Consider the following 6,613-nt stretch of genomic DNA (forward strand, 5'->3'; position numbering starts at 1 on the left):
ATGGTGGCTCACAACCACCTGTAATGGGATCCAAGGCCCTCTTCTGGTGTGTCTGAAGACAGTGACCGTGTACTCACATACATAAAATAAATACATCTCGAAAAGAAAAGAAAAGAAAGAAAGAAGAGAAAAGAAATTCTTGCCAGCTCAGATGCCTGATGCTAAAATGACTGTGCAGTCTCTCAGATCTCCCCATCGTGCTGAGGCTGCTCACGGAAACCTAGCGGCTTGCTTTTGTTTTCTGAGTAGCACTGGGAGACCCATAACCCCACACTCCCTCATGAAAACAAGACTTCAGAAACATAGGCTGCGTGGGAGTTTCATTTTTAAATATACGTCTCCCCCCCACCTACTTCTAAACATGACATGGAAACATTTCTCTTTGTTTTTTAAACACAGAGTGCATATTTCTGAGAGCCACAGAGGAGCTTTGGTCTCCCGCACTTACTGTTTATTTACCTTGCCATTATCTGACATGTCAGAGGTGTCTCCTAATGACTCGTGTCACACAAAAGCAAGCACGGTCACATTACATTAATGACTGGGCTGAGATCGCATAACTCACTGACGAGAATGCTAGGCCCCTTTCGCTACAGAAAACATGACCCTAAATCCAGCCAGCTTTGGGAGAAAAGGCCCCACAATTACGATACAGCCACAAAAGCTCACGTTATATACAATTTGATTGTTTCAATGCTCTCGGCTGGCCACTCTCTAGTGGGAAATCTACCTTTTGGTATTTTAGGCAAAATGCTCATTTTGCCCAGCATGTTGCGCAGGATAAAACTAAATACGGTGGAATCCTCTTATAATCTAGCCATTTGAAGTCAGGACTAAACCCACCTGTAACTGTAATCACAAACCTTTTCCATATGTCTCCTTGGTCCCTAAATGAGGTGAGTGTCAATGTCATTTAAACACACAGCAAGTCACTCTAAGGCCATATGGTTTGCTTTTATAGATATGCAGCAAGTGCGAACCGTAGCGATGAGGCCACCCTCTCTCTGGTCTGTTACTCAAGGACCGGACAGAGGTTTTTCAGTCAAACCAATGAAAAGATTCCGGTTCTGTTAGTCAGGGTGGACCTGCCGTCTGCCTCCCAGGTAGGGCCTCTGTCGTGCATTCTTGTCCTTCCTGAGAGGGTGTCTGAGTTGTGTTTAGGAAGCCAGAGAGACCTGCCCCCCCCCCCGCCCCCGCGCATTGTCCCATTTGTGCCGGCGGCCTTTATTCCTTACAGCAAGTGTGTTGGGGGCAAGTGTTGACGCTTATTAATCTGTTTCTCGTCTTACAAATGAGCTTATGCATGATTAGTGGTGACGCTGTGCGCTGACGGCTCCCCATGCCGCCTCCACGGCAGGCAGGACGAGATCGTTACACTGAGCAGGGCTGTTCGGGCTTGTTATTCTTTGTAATTACCTCCATTAAGTGAAAGCATGTGTCAATCAACTTGGAACCTTTCAGTGTATGGGCAGTTTGCAAGAAGAATGCACTTCTAGTTCCTACAGGCACATGTGTGCTGGCAGATAAGCGTATATGAGGTGTATACGCTGTGTTGGAAATATGCTGCTGTGTTTTATTTTCTATAGAACATTTTCCCGGTTTGCACTTGGTACCTCTTTTTCTTCAGTATTGAGGATCAAATCGGTGACCTCTCACACACTAAGCTCTACCCCAGTTGATGTCACAATGCTTTTTTTTTTAATTATTATTTATTTAATGTGTATGAGTACACTGTAGCTCTCTACAGACACACCAGAAGAGGGCATCAGATCCCATTACAGATGGTTGTGAACCACATGTGGTTGCTGGGAATTGAGCTCAGGACCTCTCCAAGAGCAGTCAGTGCTCTTAACCGCTGAGCCATCTCTCCAGCCCAGTGTCACAATACTTAAGTATAGAGCGCACACCTCTTGAGAATGACTCTGGCAGGGGACATTTAATAAACAGGTAATTCATAAATGAGTATGAGCAGATTTACTTTAAACAATTTACTCATTTTTAAAATATTATGTGTATTGGTGTTTTGCATGCCTGTATGTAAGTGCACCCTGAGCTTGCCTGATGCCCACGGAGAGCAGAAGAGGGCATCAGATCCATGGAACTGGAGTTACAGATGGCTGTGAGCTGCCATGTGGGCTCTGGGAATGGAATTTGGGTCCTTTAGAAAAGAAGCTAATGCTCAGGGGCCCCTGAGCCATCTTTCCAGCTCCTGATCAGATAGTTTAAAATAGCACTCTTAAGGCTGGGAAGCATAGGGAGTAGATTAGCAACCTGGGACTCCACTTGGTGTGGGTCATGAATTCCCACCCCTCTTCTGAGAACATAGTTAGCAGGCCGGTTTCTTTTCCTACACATATTGTATGCACATATACATCTCAGAATAATTCACCTAGCACCCCCTCAGTTGCAAGGACCTATATCATGCACTCCCCTCTGAGCAACAGCCTCAGTCTCTCCTCCCCTACCAAGAATCAAGTCTAGATAGTTTCTATTTAAATATATTTCCGATGTACCCACATACAAAGAATAGAAGAGCTGATCTAGGCTGAACCAGTTTGGGATGCTTGAGAACTAAGGCGAAACTGTGTCTTCAAGTGAACTTTGAGGGAGAATCCGTTTACCAGCTTATGCCTATGCAAAATCGGGCAGGCATACGGTTAAAACAAGAGGCATTATGGGAAAGGACATGCTCTCTAGGAAAACTATTTGATCGAATCTGTCTATCAAAGCAAGGACCACATTGCTATGGTCCCTCTCTGAGCTTTCCGTGGAAGCCACCTCAACTTTAAAGAAGTACTGCTTGTGGTACACGTCAGTGAACCACATAAGTCAATGCCCTAGTCAGAGATGGTGGCGCCTGCCTATCTGCCCAGCTCTTGGGAGGATGAGGCAGAAGGATTAAAGTTTAAAGCCTGTCTGGGTTACGTAATGAATAAGACCCTATCTCAAAAACAAACAAACAAACAAACAGACAAACAGACAAACAAACAAACAAAACAAAAAAAGTGGGAAGAAAAGAAATACAATAATAGAACAGTGCCCGCTCTCTCTCTCTCATTGTCCTTAGTGTTAATGAATACCCCATGCCTGCTTCATCCATCCATCCAACCGACATGTATGACAAACTGTACTGTGCTCGGTACCGATGCTCAAAGGAAGATGCAGGAAGGAAAGCAGAGAGTTGCAGAATTACCTCGACTTCAGCCAGGTGCATTCAAACTCCTTTTTGGCTTGGACATGGCCAGTGACTTCCACCAGGGGGTGTTCAGGGACAGAAAAAAAAGATGCAGGTGCTGGAGGGACCAGTGCAACCGCCCAGGCCTGCCCCCTCCCCAGGGCTTCTGGAGGACAGTTCCTTAGACCTGTCCGGCCTCACCCTGGCAACCCTTCATCCATCTCCTAGACTCCTCCACAGTCACACTTCCTGCCTTGGCCCTGGCTCCCCTCCGCTCCCCCACTTCATCTGACTCACTTTTCACCCACAACCCACTTTCAAGCACTCGCTTCAGCTAACTCCCTTCTCACCTGTAAGCAGCACTTGGGATGTTTCAACATTCTGAGGGGCTGGAGAGACAGCTCCTAGCTGCCTATAACTCTGGGTCCAGGGTATCTGATACCCTCTTCTGCCCTTTGCACACACACACACACACACACACACACACACACACACACACACACACACACATACACCTGCACAGGCACATAAACATATAGAAACCAATGTTCTTTATAACTTAATTTCTGCACTGTTGGTCTCAGCTCACAAGGGATTGTTTTTGTGAGCAAGGATTTTTGTTTTATTGGCTGATGTGTAGAACCCAATAAATGTCTATTAAGTTGTTTGGTTTTTTTTTTATCAGAATACAAATAAAAGTTTATTGTACAAAATTAAGGCTTCGTATTTCATAGTTCACCAAAACTAAAAAAAAAATAAAAAAAAATAAAATAAATGAGGTGACTCTTTTCCCAAAACCTCACCTTCACTTCCAACCATTTAAAATGACTTGACTGAATGTGATCCAAACAAACCCTATAAACAATACCAAGTCCTTTAAAACTGGCACTCCCTGTGTCACTTCTTGGCATAGGGAATCTTCATGGCATGGGCTGGTGTGATCTTAAACCCGTGCAGGGCATCTCTGGCAGCTCCAGCCTGCCCATCATTTTCAAATTCTACAAACGCAATGTCATGTCTCCCCGGGACCGAGCAAACTTCCTTGAAACCAGGGAACTGGTTGAACAACATGGATAACATCATCTCATTTGTCTGTTCTGGTAAGTTATTAAGGAACAGGAGGATATAGTCTGCAGGCTAATCAGGGACCTGGGGATTTGGTGCTGCGTCTCCTTGGGTATTAGCTGAATTTCGTGTTCCCGGACCAGGCTTCCTGTTTGCAGCTGCTGCAGCCTGTTCCATGGTTGGAGCTTCCTTCTTTTCCTTGTCAGCGAAAGTGCCACACATTTTAGATATTATATTGGAATCTGTTTTTGCATACTGAATTCTCATTGGTTTACCAGAAAATGGAAGTCCTAATAATTGCCTCAAAGCATTTGTGGATGAGCCCAGTTCCTTAAATATAACACAAGCCTGTCCCCTTGCCTTCTTTAAAGCCACAACATCGACCACATGTCCAAACTGAGAAAACAGGGCATACAGAGATCTCTTCAATTCTTCTTGTTTAATTTTGTCATTCATGTTGTTGATATAAATCGTGTGATTTTGTCTGATACCCATGTTTGGGTAAAACTCTTCAAGTAGCCTGAAGTGGGCGCTGTCCGCTAGAAGCCCGTTTCTTGGTTTTGTTTTTGTTTTTGTTTTTGTTTTTGTTTTTGTTTTCCGGAGCTGGGGACCGAACCCAGGGCCTTGCGCTTCCTAGGCAAGCGCTCTACCACTGAGCTAAATCCCCAACCCCCTTGTTTTTGTTTTTTAACATACAGGTATTTGCTCAAAATATTCATCAATTCACACACAGTGGGACAGCTTTAATGTTTGTGCTGCTCAAATGTTCATTGATTGAACTTTGCCATTTCTTATACACAGCTGGGGTGGGCACTGTGCATGAATAACTAGAAAGAACTCGGAGTACCTGGCCACCCTGCAAATGCAGGAGCTCAGCTCCCAGCTAGGAGCCTCGGCCCCCACCACCCATCGCCACACACACACACACCTGCCCTCACTAGCAGGTCTGGCCTGGCACACCTTTCCTGGCTATGTGGCCTGGGAAAGGCCCAGAACTCCAGGTGTTCTAATTCCATATAAAGGAGGCACTAAACTCCTGGGAGAGTGAAGCTCACGCTACCACATCTTAGCTAGATGCTCAGACAAGAAGCTGGTAGCTTTTAGTCTTTCAAGTGGCTGGAGAAGGCCAGGGAGGGTCAGACTACACAAAGTCTGAAACAAAACCAACAAAACCCAAGTATCTTCCAAGGGTTTAGGAACACACAGAAGTGACCGACCTAGACCCAGAGCTTCTGAACAGTTTGAGAAAACTTGGGGAGCTTCCTGGAAAAGGGGTGTAGTTGGGGTAGGTATCGGGGTGGGTCATTTAGGAGGAGGATTCTACACAGCTCTGGGTTTCATTTGGAATAGAGGGGCACTCCCACAAAGTCCCCTGTGGTCCTGGGAGGGTGATGTCTGATGGGGATGGGATTGTTTCTGTGTCTCTATGCCTTGGATGAGGGTCTGTAAAACGTAGAGCCCTGGGCTGGGGATGCAGTTCCATTGGAAGGCTGTTCATCCAGGCGGCATGGAGCCCTAGTCCCACCCCAGCACTACATAAATAGGAGGAGGAGTAGTGTACAGCTGTGGAGGGCAGGCTATTTTTTTTTCCAACTTGATATGAACTAGGGTCATCTGGGAAGAGAGGTCTTCAACTGAGTAAATCCCTCCATCAGAGTGGCCAGTGGGCAAGCCTGCACGGCATTTTATTGATGTTGGAGGGTTCAGCCCACTGTGCACAGTGGCGTCCAGGTCTTGGGATCCTGCCTTAACTTTCCTCTCTCTATGATACACTCTATGATGCAGGAGCATCAGCCAAATAAACCCTTTCTCCCCTGGTTGCTTTCGGGTCCCGGCGTTTACCACAGTAGAAGAGAGCAAACTGGAACGACAGTATGCACCCATGAGCCTGTCGCTCTACTTGGGAAGCGGAGGCAGGAGGACCAGAAGTTCAGGTTCTTAGCTCCAAAGTGAGTTCGAGGCTAGCCTGGGACAGGCGAGCCCTATTTCAAAAACAAAACCAAACAAATCCGGCCGATCAGTCAGTCAAAGAGACACACCACAGAACCCTGATTCCCTCCACTAAAAACTACTAGAAGTTCTTCAGGCACCCAGAAGTTAAAGGAATCACTGAAATCCGCTTGGCGAACTCTTCTGAATTAAATGGGTAGAGGGAAAGATGTGAGGTATTTTATGATGCCTCCAAGCAGTACACAGAGAAGTTCCTGCACACTCCAAAGGGAAGGAAAATACCTTTGGCAGGGATGGCTCATGTCTCTCTGTTTCATTCAGACTGCAATGGCTGTCAGTATTCCAGACAGCACACCATTGTAGGGGCTCTGCAGTTCTTGCCATGGGCCTTCTGTGGTGGTTTGAATGCTTAGCGCATAGGGA

The 6,613-nt window shown here is 46.1% G+C and overlaps 1 pseudogene; it reads right to left on the bottom strand.

The window, feature by feature from the left end:
* Positions 1 to 4,072: 4,072 nt before the first annotated feature.
* Snrpb2-ps1 (small nuclear ribonucleoprotein polypeptide B2, pseudogene 1) lies at positions 4,073 to 4,760 on the bottom strand (annotated as a pseudogene).
* Positions 4,761 to 6,613: the final 1,853 nt, after the last annotated feature.

Source organism: Rattus norvegicus, chromosome 13 (assembly GCF_021556685.1).
Source record: "Rattus norvegicus strain SHRSP/BbbUtx chromosome 13, alternate assembly SHRSP_T2T, whole genome shotgun sequence".
Classification (NCBI taxonomy): Eukaryota; Metazoa; Chordata; class Mammalia; order Rodentia; family Muridae; genus Rattus; species Rattus norvegicus.